Here is a 16,824-nt window from a genome sequence, read left to right on the forward strand (position 1 = left end):
GGCACAGTTTAGAGACGTAGTACTAGCTTCTAGCAAGCATGACCACCCTATCTTTCCCCCAACACCTTTCTGCCTTATTCAGAGAGAGATGAATGTTTTTTTCAAAAAGTACAGAATTTGGAATCAGATGGAGAGTCATTAAATTCTGATGCTCTCATTTATTACCTGTGTGATTTAAGCCAATCACTTCTCTAAGCCTCAATATAATAGTGTCCACATTGTTATGTTGTTGTGAGGGTTAAATGTGTGTGTGAGCTTGCACACACACACACACACACACATATATATACATACACACAGAGTTCCTAGCAATTGCCTTGCATATAATAAATGCTTAAAAATATTAGGTCCATCTTTTCTTCCTTGCTACCATCAAAGCAGCATTCAGAATTACTTTGTCCATTCTCTAATTTCCTTCTAGGTTATCAGGAATCTTACGTTCTGTGTCTAATATCCCCAGATTCTCTGCTTATTTTCCTTAATTCCTTCATTTCTGCCCTGCTTATGATTCCTTCTCAAACTCTGTCCTCTCTCTCATGCCTCCATCTCTCTTCTTTCAAGCAGTTCCCCCTTTCCATCTGCCACAATTTCATAGATCTGTGCCCTGTAAAGGAGCTAAGATAACTCAGAAAAGACTGTGGGCCATAAAAATTCTTACTTCTTTTGCTCTTTCATGAACTGTCAATAGTCCTTTTTGTTTATTTGCTTGTTTAAATCATAGTATTGCCCCAAAGTGTGAAGACATTTATGTTATCTAATGCTGTGGAAAAATTCCTGGACCACGGTCCTCTTAAATTTGACGGACATTTTTGAGCATCTGCTATATGCCAAGCAGTGCCCCAGCACTAGGGAGATAAAAAATAAAGCCAAAGTCTTCTAAAATGCTTACAGTTCAACCGGGCAGACAGACATATAAATACCTACTTTGAATATAAGTGTGCCTTGTGAGGCTTCAAACAGTGCATGTGAAAGAATCCCCTGTGCTTTTGTGGTCATGAGATTGTCTCTGGCTGGCCAGTCAAAGTACTCAACCTGCCCACATCCCCCGCTGAGTGGGGAGCCCTGTTTTGCTGCCCCGGAGCAGAGCTTATTGGTTTTGTCTTCATGTGATGGATGTCCACATTTTTTTTTTCCTTAGCCACCCGTCATCGTGCCACTGTTTGAAACTTTGTGAGAGGCAGAGCCCATCTATCACTGATGAAGCCTGAAAGGCCGTATACTCTTTCCCATCCTCTGATCACCACCCAACACCAGTGTAGCTGGGGTGAGAGCATGTGACCTAGGCTTGGACAGTCGAATATACCTCCCTTGGACCTGGAATTGAAACTTGGTCACACAAAAGAACTGAGATGAGGAGAGTGCTTTCTGGAAGTGACTGTGACACTGTCCAGGTTCCAGGGGGGCTGGGGGACAAGCAGTGAGACCTGGTTTCCAGCGCCCAGTGTCAGTTACATGTCATGGCTTCTTCTGTTCAGGGATGGCAGGAGTATCCACCCTCAGCTAATTTGGAGGTATGACTTGGCTGCTGTTTTGGCTTCTCAGCCTCCATTTGTTTCTGTTCATTTTCTGAACCTCTCTCTGATCCAATATCCTTTCAATATATACTTTTTTCTTAAATGAGCCAAACTGGTTCTTAGCAACTAAGAATGCTTTGGCTGACTCCTGATACAAAGTCTCTACCTCAACAAGGAGAATGCTAGCTAACTGATCCAGGTAACTTCTCCTTCTAGGACATTCAAATTGGAAATATGTGAGTCGGTCAATCAGAACCCAGAACAGAAGCTAAAAACACACACCCAGGGGCTATGAGATAGCAGGGACTGTGTAGGCTGAAATTGTGAGTAAGTTATGAACAAGCAAAAGTTATAAGCTAGCAGAAATCAAAGCACATGCAGAGGGAGGAAGAGGTGGTTGGCTGACAGCTGCAAGGAAGCAAAAGTCAGAGGCACTGAGTCCCCATGATGGGGAAGGAATGGATGAACCCCTGCTCTCCAAGCTTTAGATCACCCTTGAATTTGAACTGTTTTCCATTTTCCAAACTACATTTCCATTTCTGTGAAACTGATTAGCCATAGCTATTCATGGTTCCTTGAAATTCCAGGTGCTCTCTTTTCAATGTATATCCTTATAACAATTCCACTATTATTTGAGGTAACCAGAATAAGACTTTGCATATGATCAAAGGATCCCAAAGATTACAGTGATGCTAAGACCCAGGACACAGTAGACAACTGTCAAGTGTTATACTTCAGTAGTCACTGACCTGCCTCTCCAAAGATGTCCTTTGGTTTCCTATTTTCCTGGAAGTTTCCCAGCAGGAGTACCCTTCCTCTGGGCCAGAAGATACTAGTTTATAAGAAGCCCCTGTTTAAAATGTGCTCTATTCCTCAGAGGGAAAGAAGGACCAGAGGTATTTCTCTCTGCATTAGCTATTAGCACCTGAGCAAATTAAATGAGTTCGTTCTTAAATTTGAACACTTAGAGGTCCAATGTTCTTGCCTGGAGAAGATGGGGGAGCCTCGTAGGCTGCCGTCTATGGGGTCGCACAGAGTCGGACACGACTGAAGCGACTTAGCAGCAGCAGCAGCAGAGGTCTGATAGGGGATGAGCTGGTTATAGGGCAGAAAAGTCGGACACAAGAGTGGGGTGGGGGAGGGGATGATAGAAAATGGCGGTGAGAGGTCCCGGACACTTCCCCATGGGGGGATGTCCCGCTGGGCAGCCAGTGTGGAGTGCTGGGGGCAGCGCGGCCAGAATGGCAGCCGGCGTGCACTTCACAGTCTGCCTTCTGCCGGCTCCAGAGCGTGACTTTGCAGAGTTTCCGGTACCCTTCAGCTCTCGTAGCAAGTTGGGCTGAGCTAACATGGCAGCATAAGATGGCCATCTTGTCTGCTTGCTTTGCAGTTCTGCTCAGAAATTACATTAGCTGTGCCTTGAGGTTTCCTGAATTCATTACCACAGCCTTCATTTTATGTCGCGAAACATACAGTGCCCTCTCATGGCTTGTGCAAAAGAAAGTGTCTATGTGTCTCATCTAATCAGTGAATGGTACACATTCTAGAAAAAAAATAGTGATTCTGTTAATGAAACTTGACACAGGAAGGAATGAATTTACACACGATACTGTGTTTCAAGGGAGAGAAGATGCATTGAAACTGCTTTAATGAAAGCAGAAGTCTGAAGTTATCTCTATAGTGGTTTATTTATTTTGTCAAAGTCTAAAATGTACCTCAGGGTTTGGTGTTTTTCTTCTTCTGAGACTAGTGGGTAGAACTCTTCTCAGAATAGCAGTGAGTCACATCAGGGTGCAGGTAGGAGAAAAAAAACATAATGCCAGGGACCCATCTTTTCTTTCTTAGCTACACACTGCATCTGCTGGGGGCTTTGCTTGCCCGTCAGCTCTGTTTGTGTGGCCAAGTGACTTACTGTGAGTTATAAATCAGCGATGAGCAATGTGAAAAGCAGACGGGGAGTTGAATGCATCCTCCACATCTCTGTCTTGTGACTGGCTGGAGTCCATGTGCAATTTTGAAAAGGATGTTTGGAAAGGATATTCATCATTTTAAATTGCTCCGTGGGAGCTTTGCAGTTCATAATGTGCCTCTCAGGTACATCTCAGAGACGGCTTTGCCTTGAAGTGGTTTGCAATTTCATAACAGCAAAAGGGCAACTTTGGGGTGTTAGGCTAGAAAAGCTAATTTTGAAAGAATTAGCAAGAAATAAGTTTGGGAGGGAGGGTGAGTAGAGGAAGCTGAAATATTTGGGCTGAATTCTACCCCATAATATCTGGCACTGGAAATTCCCTTGGTGTGCCAATAACTTTGCTGTCCATGCCTCAGCCCAACCCTCAAATACCATTGGGAAAATCTACTAGGGCGTGCGCCTTCAGATGATGAAAATATATTTGCTCTTGTGGAAAAACAGTTAAAAACCCCGACGTATGATAGTTTAACAATGCTTGAGTTGACCATCTGCAAGAAAATCGTTACTGAAATGTTTCTGAGCCAAACACATCTGCTGCCGGCAGTGCTGTGTGCTGTGTGCTATGTGAGTGGTGTTGACTGTCACGTGGAGAGTTGGTGTGTGGGCACCACTGCCCCAGACATCCAGGTGAGAACGAATCAGCAATCAGCAGCCTGGGAAAATAGGCATCTTGAGCCCGTGTGCTCTAAGGTCAAGAAGAGAGGAAACCAGGGTTGGATTTTGATTCAGCATAATAAATATGAGTATTATGTGTACAGAATAGGAAGGATGAGATTCCCACAAACCCTGAAGGGGGAGGGGAGGGAAGACCCGCAGATCCGACAGGACTGCTATTGCAGAGAGGGCCCTATTCTTTCATATGCTAAAATGTCTTTTAGAAAACCTCCAGAAGAGATTTCTGTACAAAGCACACATGACACTAATTGGGAAGTGGTGCTATAAAAACTATAAGGGTAGTAATTGTATTTCCACCTCTTGCATCGATAGTCAAGGCAGATAGGTAGAGAATGTTTTCCCTGAATAGCGCCTTGCAGTTTAAACCTCCTAAATATGGTCTGTTAGTCAGCACAACCTTTTTGAGCACCTCCCTTGTGCCTGGAGCTTGTTCACAGTCAGAATAAGATAGAGTTGAGCTGGAGTAGATGATCATCAGGAAAATATCTGAGAAAACAGACCCTTCTGGACATACTGTGGTCCGCCCCACCACCCTCACCCCTGCCCAGTGTGCAAAAACTCCCATCTTGCCTTTTTCTAGTTTTTTTCTTAAAACAAATTTTATTTCCTATTTTCTCATCCTCTTGGTTTTCCTTTACCTACTTCATCATGAAGTGAAGTCGAAGTGAAGTCGGTCAGTTGTGTCCGCCTCTTTGCGACCCCATGGACTGTAGCCTACAATGCTCCTCCATCCATGGGATTTTCCAGGCAAGAGTACTGGAATGGGTTGCCATTTCCTTCTCCAGAGGATCTTCCCAACCCAGGGATCGAACCTGGGTCTCCCACGTTGTAGGCAGATGCTTTACCATCTGAGCCACCAGGGAACTTCATCATGAACTTCCACTTAATTTCATCCAGCTCTTCCACCCAGCGGCCCTATAGCTTTCATGGTTGATCATCTGCTCTTGTTCTCACTTCCGTCTTTCCCCCTCTGAGATTTCGGGGGTCTTTACTCCAGTGGGCTTCAAACTCAGTGCCCGTAAGGTACAGGAAGACTTCCCAAGAGAGGACTTGTGCAAAAAAAAAAAATAGTTTTAAGGGAAATTTCAATTTTATATCAAGTATTTTTCTTAAATTGACCACCTTGAGAATTTACAAGCATTTGTAATACCCTTTCTCGTACTACACATGAGAAAGATGTGTACCTCACTGATCCCAAATCTTACTATGGGAAATAGGAATATAACCGATGGCCTATATTTGCTATAACTTAATCTAGAAAGATGGAGAAGGCAATGGCACCCCACTCCAGTACTCTTGCCTGGAGAATCCCATGGACGGAGGAGCCTGGTGGGCTGCAGTCCATGGGGTTGCTGAGGTCGGACACGACTGAGCGACTTCACTTTCACTTTTCACTTTCATGCATTGGAGAAGGAAATGGCAACCCACTCCAGTGTTCTTGCCTGGAGAATCCCAGGGACGGTGGAGCCTGGTGGGCTGCAGTCCATGGGGTTGCTGAGGTAGGACACTACTGAGCAACTTCGCTTTCACTTTTCACTTTCATGCATTGGAGAAGGAAATGGCAACCCATTCCAGTGTTCTTGGTTGGAGAATCCCAGGGATGGGGAAGTCTGGTGGGCTGCTGTCTATGGGGTCGCACAGAGTCGGACACGACTGAAGTGACTTAGCTTAGCTTAATCTAGAAAGAAGTAAATTCACCTGTGGATGAAATAATTAGAAAAAACTTCTTATTTACCTTACTGGGCTTCCCGGGTGGCACTAGTGCTAAAGAATCTGCATGCCAATGCAGAGGAGATGCAAGAGACACAGGTTCAGTCCCTGCGTCAGGAAGATCCCCTTGAATTGGAAATGGTAACTCACTCCAGTATTCTTGCCTGGGGAATCCCATGGACAAACGAGCCTGGCAGTCCATGGGGTTGCAAAGAACTAGACATGACCAAGTGTCAGAGCATACATATTAACCTTATTAAGAGAACTTTCAATAAAATGTTAGCTTGTATGTTTAATAGTTATTTATAAAAATTAAAATAAATCTATGTTTTGGTAAAAAGCTTTAATATATGAAAATTATCCATCAGATATATTAATAATAATTATAATAGTAATTAATTTAGAAGAAAATTTTTAACCCTATGCTCACAGAAAATATAAAACTTACATTAAAACTTCAGTTTGTATACAGTTGGCCTTGAACAGTGGAGGATTGGGGCGCCACCTCTCCCCACAGACATTTGAGTTTAGCTCACAGTTGGCCGTCCGTACTCAGTTACTCCATGTCTGTGGTTCTTCATCCTGGGATTCAGTCGACACCTGAACCTGTAGTACTGTAGCATCTGCTATTGAAAACATTCCGTGTATAAGCAGACCTGTGTAGTTTAAACCTGTGCTGTTCAGGGGGCAACTCTATATGCTTGTTGAGTGAGGGTGATAAATAAAGAACTTGTGATTTAAAAAATACATTGTGAAACTCAGTTGCCAGGGAAGATATGTGGACCATAAGAACAGATTCAAATAAAAAGAAAGATGTAAAATTTCAATTTAAGAGCACTTTTATCTATTTTTAAATGGATGATGGTGGGTACCAAATTTATATGGTACTACAATTCCTTGATTACTGCTATAGACTGAATGTTTGTGTCCCCTCAAAATTTATAAGTTGAAAACTAATCGTCAGTGTAATGGCATTTGCAATATTAACCAATCACCCTTTCACACTGTGGTGTTGATTAGACAAGAATAAGAGGGAGAGAAGAGAAAGGTTCTGATTCCTTGAAAAAGTCATACCTTGAAATTTCAAGAGGACAAATTGAAGAACACTGATGTAGTACAAGGGTAAGCAAACATTCCGTAAGTGACCAAATAATACCTATTTTAAGCCATGGCGTTTTTGTGACAACTTCACCTCTGCTGTTGTAAGCAGCCGAAGAGCATATGTAACAGAGACCTGGCTGTATTCCAATAAATCTTTATTTGTAAAAGCAGACAGTGAGCTGAATTTAGCCAACTCCCAATATAATACATTATCCATGACCCACAAGAAGCCTGGGCAGTAGTTGAGGCTTGAAGTTACCTAAAGGGAATATTCGCTTCACATAATCAAGATGCAGATATCCAGCTTGATCTTTTTCCTGTCACTGAAGGCCAAGATTCTCAGATCTTTGGGTGTCCTCACAAAGTAGCAACTGACTTCTCCCAGGTTTTCTGAGAGAGAGCAAGGAGGAAACCACGATGCATTTCTGAACTGTTATAAGTCACACATTGTCACTTTTGTCACATACTGTTTGCTAGAAATGAATCATTAAGTCTGAGCCTCAGAAAAGAAGAAATACAGATGGCCAAAAGGCACATGAAGAGATATTCAGCATCGCTAATTGTTAGAGAAATGCAAATCAAAACTACAGTGCAGTATCACCTCACATCAATCAGAGTGGCCATCATAAAAAGTCTACAAATAATAAGAGTTTGGGATTAACGTGGGCTTACCTGGTGGCTCAGATGGTAAAGAATCTGCCTGCAATGCAGGAGACCTAGGTTTGGTTCCTGGGTCAGGAAGATCCCCTGGAGGAGGAAATGGCAACCTACTCTGGTATTCTTGCCTGGAGAATTCCACAGACAGAGGAGCCTGGTGGACTACAGTCTGTGGGATCAAAAAGAGTCAGATATGACTAAGCAACATTTTCATTTTCACGTGTTTTGGGGATCAACATATATACACTACTATATGTAAAACAGATAACCAACAAGGACTTAACTGCATAGCACAGAGAATTATACTCAATATTTTGTAATAACTACTATATGTAAAACAGATAACCAACAAGGACTTAACTGCATAGCACAGAGAATTATACTCAATATTTTGTAATAACCAATATTTTGGAAATGAATTTGAAAAAGAGTAGATATACATATATGCATAACTGAATCACTTTGCTGTCTCAGTTCAGCTGTCTACCTGAAACTAAAATAATATTGTAAGTCAACTATACTTCAATAAAAAAAAAAGTCTGACTCTCAGAATACACCTTTTTAGAACAGGATTGTCAGAGAGTCTGTGGACATATTTTAAAGACACTACCAAGCTGTTGTGATGTCTTGTTTTGGTTGATATGTTTTAAGAAATCTCAGTTCAATACTTGGAAAAGGGAATATTTTAATAACTTTCTTAAATAGTTTGTGGCTATTCTTAGATGCAACACCAAATACTAAGTTTCTTAAAGGTGAATTGCATCATAGAATCTGAAACCATATCCATGAACTTTTCAAAATCTGTTACATTAAAATTTATTGGTTTATTTTGTGCTTTGAATCGCTATTTTACCCATTTATTTTGTAATGATGCATTCTGTAACATGATGCATTGGTCAGTTGGAATATTGATTCTTTGAATTATTCAGCTCTGTCAAATGTTGGCATATTTCATTATACAGTGTAAAATATTTTATCTGTTAATGTTGCTAATCATCAGAAAAGTCTTTGAGCATTGAAAAACTGCCAGGCTTGCACTGGTAGATACAATTTTTCTAAAATTCTGATTTTCACTGCAAATCTTGAATCTTATCCTTGGCAACAAAACTGTCAGTTGCTTTCCTTGAAGTGACAGTCTTATTGGTTCATTGTTGAGAAAGTTTCTGCCAAATACTCATGTCTAAATAAACATGCTGCTGCTGCTGCTAAGTCGCTTCAGTCGTGTCGGACTCTGTGTGACCCCATAGACGGCAGCCCACCAGGCTCCCCCGTCCCTGGGATTCTCCAGGCAAGAACACTGGAGTGGGTTGCCATTTCCTTCTCCAATGCATGAAAGTGAAAAGTGAAAGTGAAGTTGCTCAGTCGTGTTCAACTCCTAGTGACCCCATGGACTGCAGACTACCAGGCTCCTCCATCCATGGGATTTGCCAGGCAAGAGTGCTGGAGTGGGGTGCCATTGCCTTCTCCGCATGATTCTTCACCAAATCAAGTAAAAATGGCAGTCTCTGAAAAAAGTTGCTCATTCAGCTCAGAACTCAAGCAACTGTCCAAGTCCTTTTTTTGAGACAACCATCATACTTCAGTGTGTAGCAGGGGTACTTTTTGAACACTTCCCGTTTCATCAGATTATAAAAAACCAAGTACATCTAAGGACTGATATTTAATAAAGTTAATAATTTGTATTGCTTTGTTAACAGTCATTGTAAGGTGAAACTGTTCTCTGGCTTTTTTTTCCCCTCCTGCCAGTGAGTGGCAGTGAAGTACAATGTGCATTATAGTAGCACACTGATTTCACACGAAACTAGTACATGATACCAGTACACTTAGAAGCCATTGCCTCGATTTGTGTTTAGCCACCAACAGCTTTCAGAGAAGGCAATGGGAACCCACTCCAGTACTCCTGCCTGGACAATCCCATGGACGGAGGAGCCTGGTGAGCTGCAGTCCATGGGGTCGCTAAGAATCGAACACGACTGAGCGACTTCACTTTCACTTTTCACTTTCATGCATTGGAGAAGGAAATGGCAACCCACTCCAGTGTTCTTGCCTGGAGAATCCCAGGGACGGGGGAGCCTGGTGGGCTGCCGCCTATGGGGTCACACAGAGTCGGACACGACTGAAGTGACTTAGCAGCAGCAGCAGCAGCCAACAGCTTTAGCCATCATTGCTTTTGTACCATCTATGCAAAACAGTGCAATGAAAAAGACAAATAATGTCTCAGTATTATTAAAATAGTCGTAAGTTTATACTTGACAGTAACTTCAATGACCCTCAGAGGCCGACAGCCCGTATTTGGGGTACTGCTGTCCTAAGGCGTTGGCTAAAGACTGATTTCTCCTGAGAAAGTCTTGTGTCTTGTGTGAATCTTCTCACAAGCTTTAACCTTGATCTTCTGTCTTCCTATCTCCACCCCTCCCCACCAGCCATCTCCCACCACCATTGCCTTTACCCAATATGCCCAGGGGCTGTACTTGTTTTCTTGGGAGAGACTGTCTTCTGACTTGTTAAGTTTTGTGGGGAATATTTTAAAAAGATTTACCTTAAGTATTGAAAGTTTATCTCATTCAGATGATAGAAGTTACCTTAAAATGATTTATTGTTAACAACAACCATCTTAACTCCACTGGAGGACTGTCATAGCCTTGGTATTAATGTTGGTGAATTTTCTAAAGTATAGGACATGTTAGTAAGTCATGAAACTAAAAGTGAGAGAAATATTCTTTTCCTAATTGAGTGCTGACAGTTTATGTGCTCTTAGCCCACCTCTTGCAGGATAAGTGACAAGTATCAGTGACTTAGAAGTGGATCCATGTTCAAGCTGTGACCCCTTAGCTCAGCAGAATAGAGTCAGCACAATGTATGATGTTCAGAGGGACTAATGATTCTTTGATACCTTTTTTTTTTTCTTTTGTCACACTGACTTGAATCTCTGCACCGTATTATTTGTCATGGTATGCACTGACCACTGAATTTTTTCAGTTTGTCTAAACTCAGTTTTTGCAGAGAGGTTTCAGGTATAAAAAGAGAATCAAAATGGAGTCAGTGTTGACAAGAGAGGCATCTGAAATAGAGCTGAGAGGCCACTGAAGAAGTGTGACTCAAGCACTGCTCAGCCCAGATGAAATTTGAACTTGGACCACTTCTTATCATAACATAGGCATCCAGAACATCAGCCCAAAAACCCAAGATATGTATCTGACCCTTGAAAGTGAAAGTGTTGGTTGCTCAGTTATGTCTGACTCTTTGTGACCTCATGGACTGTAACCCACCAGGTTCCTCTGTCCATGGGATTCTCCAGGCAAGAATACTGGAGTGGGTAGCTTTCTCACTGCTTCCCTTCTCCAGGGGATCTTCCTGACCCAGGGATTGAACCTGGCTGGGTCCCCTGCATTGCAGGCAGCTTCTTTACCAGCTGAGTCACCAGGGAAGCCCTTACTTACTCTAAAATAATTTGTGACAGCCTATCCCTTAAGGACAAATATTTCCTTTCTTGCATCAGGGTCAGTCACAATTTTTGAACAACCTTGTGGCTTTTGCCTTGATAAGCCCCAGACACTTTCTATTCTCCGGGACCACTCTGAACAGTTTTACCAGAGTCTATGTCTCCTGAATTGCAATTCTTAAGACCCCAAATGAAGCTCTTCTTTTCAGCCTCAGTAGTGATTATTGTTCGACACAGGATAGATTATGCCTTTGCCCCTAACTTTTACTCGAGGTGTGTCAGAACCTCATGCAATCTCTGTAGAAGTTTCCTACTTGGTAATAAGTTGGGAATTAACATCTGCTTGGTCATTTTTGTTGCACTGATCCACCTATTGTTTTAAGAGTCCATGGTGCTACATCTAAATTAGGGCTCTCATTTATCTCTGAGGCTTTGTGTCACATCATTAACTCCCAGTATCCAAATGATGATTTATGCAGACCATTTGGCTACATTCACACAAATTACTTTGAGGGCCTTAGTGTAGCTAATCGAACTCTGTTAGAAAATGTCAGTTAAAAATATTCGTTGCAACAAATTTCGTTTGTAATGAAATCCTTCTTGCTGTTGGGCAGGAGCAAATCTAGATTTTATAGGGCCTTAGATTCACATGACTTTGGGATCCCTCTAAGAAAAAAAAACAAATACAAAGTTATAAAAGAGATTTTAGTTAAAATGAAAAAAAAAGTAAATCACAACAAATTATGGAAGGCTTGAAGATTCAGAGATCTCTGTAGGCCAACTTACCAGAAATGAACACATAGGAATGCTTCCTGATTAGCACCTGGCTTGCTGGCCCTTCCTAGGACACGGGGACATTCATAGCTTCTTGCCTTCATAGACCTGTGCAAGCGAGAGCCCCAAAGGGTCAGCCTTGTTAACTTCACTGTGGATCCACTTTGGCATTGGAAGAACTGTCTATTCCAGATACTGCCACTTTTCAAATCCTGCTGTCAATCTGGCTGTTTTTCAAGTGACCCTAAATCAGGCGAAGTAGAATCTTGAAATAAACTGCAGTGACAAAGACACTTAGGGTCTTGCTTTTCATTAAGCATTTAAAATGTCATTCTAAAATGACATTTTAAAGGCCTGCTTATTCTAAAATTGTATTATATTTCACGTTATTAGACAAGGAAGCCTCTCAGAGTGAGCCAAATACCATCTTTGTCTATAGAAAACTTATGGCTGTTACTGAAAGGAGATTCTACAAATTTCACAAATTCAATTCATGACTCCCATCAATTTTTTAAAGAGGTCTGCCCCTTAGGAAGGCAATTTGAGAGGCAACATTTTAATGATCTCCACTGGAGATCAGGTAGTTCGTTATCTCAAATATCATATTTATTATATTAATAGATTGACATGCTAATAAAAGGGCAAATCCCCATGCATATGTTTTATAGTGAAGGTAAAACCCTCAGAAGCATGAGATTAGAGTGATGTCAGTTAAAACAGCCATAGAGATTTGTAAGAGTGATCTTTTAAAATATGCAGCAAGTTGGTCTCTTGTAAGGGATTTTCTTCTCTTCATCTGCCAAGATTATTTAGTGATATCCTCTCTTCTCTAGTATATCAGTTACTTTACTAAATGCATGAGTACAAATAATAAAAGTGAAAAAATAGTCTCCAGAAAAATTTATGAAACCATGATATTGTATAAATACTACAGGTAATAGATCCATAAAAGGTAAGTGCATCTATAATCCTTCATCTTTTGTAACATCAGAGCAATATATACGGCTTCTAGCTTGTGGTTCTCATTACATGGATAGAATTGGAACATTCTAATCACATGATTATTGAATCAGCTGTTCAGTTTATTTTTGTGCCACAGAAAACTTATTACAAATATCTCATTGATTAATTCATCAGTTTGACTTTGCAGTGGTTTGAGTCAATGTTGGAGATAGCTGAAACCTTGAGATCTAGAGTATGTGTTGTTTAAGTCAATGTAGATAATGACAGAATCATAAGGCTCAGACTTGAGAAAGGATTGTGGTTTATCTGTCAATCCTTGAACCTTCAGACCTTACATTTTGCAGATAGATAATATATCTGGTTTTAGAAAGTTTACAGTATAATTAGTATATTACTTAATGATTACTTAAATAATACTTAATTCATCATTAGAAAAAATATATTTTATATTTAACATAAATTACAATGCCCTGGAGTGATTAAATTCTATAAGTATTGAGTTTCTATTCTAAGCTCAACTCTGACCATGATAGAAGATCCATGGAGGTTTACATGACAGGAGGATTAAGAGTTGAAGGATTAGAATAGATTTCTCCAAAGGAGAAACACCCCAATGAAACATTTGGTCATGATGACAATGCATGTGTCAATCTTTGTGGTCCTAACCATAAGTGCTAAAGGAGGAAACCTGAGAAAATAAAGTTCAGTGTTAATGGACTCATCTGGGGATGGTTTAGAAAGATCTAGGCCTTGTCAAATGACATTGAAACGAAGTTGTATTTGGATTGTTGTTTAATTGTTAGGTCGTGTCTAACTCTTGTGTGGCTCCATGGACTGTAGCCCTCCAGGCTCTTCTGTCCATAGTGTTTCCCAGGCAAGAATACTGCAGTGGGTTGCCATTTTCTTCTCCAGGGAATATTCCAGACCCAGGGACTGAACCTGTGTCTCCTGCATTGCAGGTGGATTCTTTACTGCTGAGCCACCAAGGATGCCCAGTATTTGGGTAGGTGGACAGTAAAGTAAAACAATGTTTAAAACAGAAAGAATAGCATGGGCAACACTGTGAAGAAAACCCTTATTATCTGTCTCATTAGGAGAGAGAAAATGTTTGTTGGTTGTTTTGTTTTTCTGTTTTTGGCTTTTTTTTTTTTTGCACTGCTGCTGCTGCTAAGTCACTTCAGTCTTGTCCGACTCTGTGCGACCCCATAGATGGCAACCCACCAGGCTCCCCCATCCCTGGGATTCTCTAGGCAAGAACACTGGAGTGGGTTGCCATTTCCTTCTCCAGTGCATGAAAGTGAAAAGTGAAAGTGAAGTCTCTCAGTCGTTTCCGACTCTTCGCGACCCCATGGACTGCAGCCTACCAGGCACCTCTGTCCATGAGATTTTCCAAGCAAGAGTACTGGAGTGGGGTACCATTGCACTGAGTAATTATTAAATCATTTCTTTGGTCTCTTCCTTTCAAGTTAAATAATCCCAGATCCTCTGACCTTTCATTACACTGTTTTCCAGCCCTCAGCCTTTTCTGAGGCTCTCCAAGCTTTCTGTGTCTCTCTTGAGCCATATGGCCTAAAGGATGGAGCTTCAATTAGGGATTCGGGATTCTGACTTCTACTTGTTCTTCTTCCTATTGTGTAGTCTTGACCAGGTGCTTACTGGACCTCTTTCCCTCTGTAATTTAAGGCACTGGACTATGGCCTCTTGACTTCCTTCTATCTCAAAATTCTGAGTCTTAAATTGTGAAACTAGCATTTGATATGAGGTTCTAGTCATGTGGAATATTGGAGAAGGAAAATGGCAACCCACTCCAGTGTTCTTGCCTGGAGAATCCCAGGGATGGGAGAGCCTGGTGGGCTGCCGTCTATGGGGTCGCACAGAGTCGGACACGACTGAAGCGACTTAGCAGCAGACTTAGCAGCAGTCATGTGGAATAAGGTTAAAGGGTTAATTCCGATCTCCTTTATCCTTCATGTATACTTCTCTTTGGACATTCCAATGTCATAATTATATTTAAAAGCCCAGGGTCCAGAAAAAAAGTCTAGTACTTACATAGAAACTGGGTTTCCTTGTCCTTGACTTTATCAACAAAAACATCATTTGCATAAAATGACCTTAAGCACCAGCCACCCTAAGTATGGAGTAAATATATTTTCCTCTTATGGATAATGACAGTTGCTTTTTAAAAAATAATTTAAGCTACTGATCTATAAAGTATTTTGAATATGCCGTTGTGGAAGATTGCATTGAAAGAGTACTGAATTCAGGTTGTTCTCTGACCATGTCCTTCCTTACTGAATCATTCTTCAAGATATTGTCTCTATCCTTCACTTCTTTTTTCCCTATTGTGCAGCATTTAGAAGAATGAAATTATGTCTTTTGCTACAGAGCACAAGACAATTACATGCATAAATTCCGATATTTATTCCATCAGAATAAATTTCACTTGTCTTCCTTAACCTTGGGATAACACAGAGTATTGTAACCTATTAAAGTAAGCATTTGTTGAACAAGTAGGGTGTTGAAAGTAGGGGAGTTCCAAAAACTAAGGCAAACATAAATATTGCTCAAAATGAGATAGATGTACTATGTAGAGGAAATAGGAGTCATAGTTATAAATATGGCCTCCACCATGGCTAATGTCCTAAGCATGGATGCTGGAGTCAGATGCCTGGGCTTGAGTCCTGTTTCTACCACTCACTGGCTGCATCACCTTGGCCAGTTAAGTATTTTTCTCAAGTTCTAGTTTTCTCCTCTGTAAAATAGTACCTGCCTCATTGGGTTGTTGTGAAGATTGAAGATGCTAACACAAATAAAGTGCCCAGAACACTATCCAACAAAGTCAGAGGTCAATAAATATTAGCTGTTGTTTTTGTTATTACCTGAGCTTGTAGCTGCTAGTACTGTGTTTGACATTGAGCGATAAAGACCCACAAGACAGAAGCTTGTTTCAGTTTCACAGAGGGATTCTAGAGTAGAAAGTCCAGAGCTGGTCCTTGAAGTCCTCAGGCACCCAAGATGCTTCCAATTCATTATCCCACCATCCCTAAGATGTGACCTTTATCCTCATGATCCAAAATGGTGCTAAGAGCTCAACCCACATTCTCAGCAGTACAATAGAGGAAGGACAAAAGAAAAAGAGGGAAAACTGTGGTATGTTCTACTAGCTGTGTTTTAAGGAAACATCTCAGGAGATGCCTAAGGTTTTTTTGTCCATAATATTAATATACAAAGGACCGACTTTCTTGATCATCCAGCCCCATTTCACACTTTTAATTTTTAAAGCATCACAAGAGTTATAGTCTGCAGTCTACTGGGGCTCACTATGGCCATGGAATCTTTTTCTGTTATATGTCAACAATACTGATGAACTAAAGCATAAAACAGTTTGACTGAATTGAATATCATTTAGTGTTTTGTACCCAGCTGCCTTTGAAATGTCATTGTCTTCAGTGCTTTGGATGTACCTGAATTGTTCAGATTTTAAACTCAGCACCATAAAATGCGATTTTCCTTCCCCTTTGCGAGTCAGTGCCAAGTTAAGCCCACATTGTAGACTGATTGTATAACAAATGCTTCCATCAAGAGTGCTCTGGGGCAGAAATGGCCAGAAAGTTTGTGTGACAGAACAAGGTGATGTGGCAGGAAAATTAGCTTCGCCCTAGGATTCATATGAATAATAGATGCAATGCAGAATAAAACAATGGTTAAAAAAATCAAAAACCACTTAAATGACAGCAACTCAAGGTCACACACCATGCTGGGTTTGTACAAGGGGGATGGATCACTGCCATACTGAAGTCTGAAATGTGGTTTCTGTGCTCCCTTCTCTGCTAAATGACTATTACTTGGCAGCTATTCATTAACATGAGCAGTAGGATCACTGAATAGAAGGCAGTAATTAGAGTATAATATCTCTTGGTCTATAGCATGTTATCTTTTGTAACTGATCAAAATGGTACATCCAGGGACATCTTATTCAATATTTCTAATGATAATAAAACCTCTACTGAATCAGATTT

Source organism: Bos indicus x Bos taurus, chromosome 12, assembly GCF_003369695.1.
Source record: "Bos indicus x Bos taurus breed Angus x Brahman F1 hybrid chromosome 12, Bos_hybrid_MaternalHap_v2.0, whole genome shotgun sequence".
Lineage (NCBI taxonomy): Eukaryota > Metazoa > Chordata > Mammalia > Artiodactyla > Bovidae > Bos > Bos indicus x Bos taurus.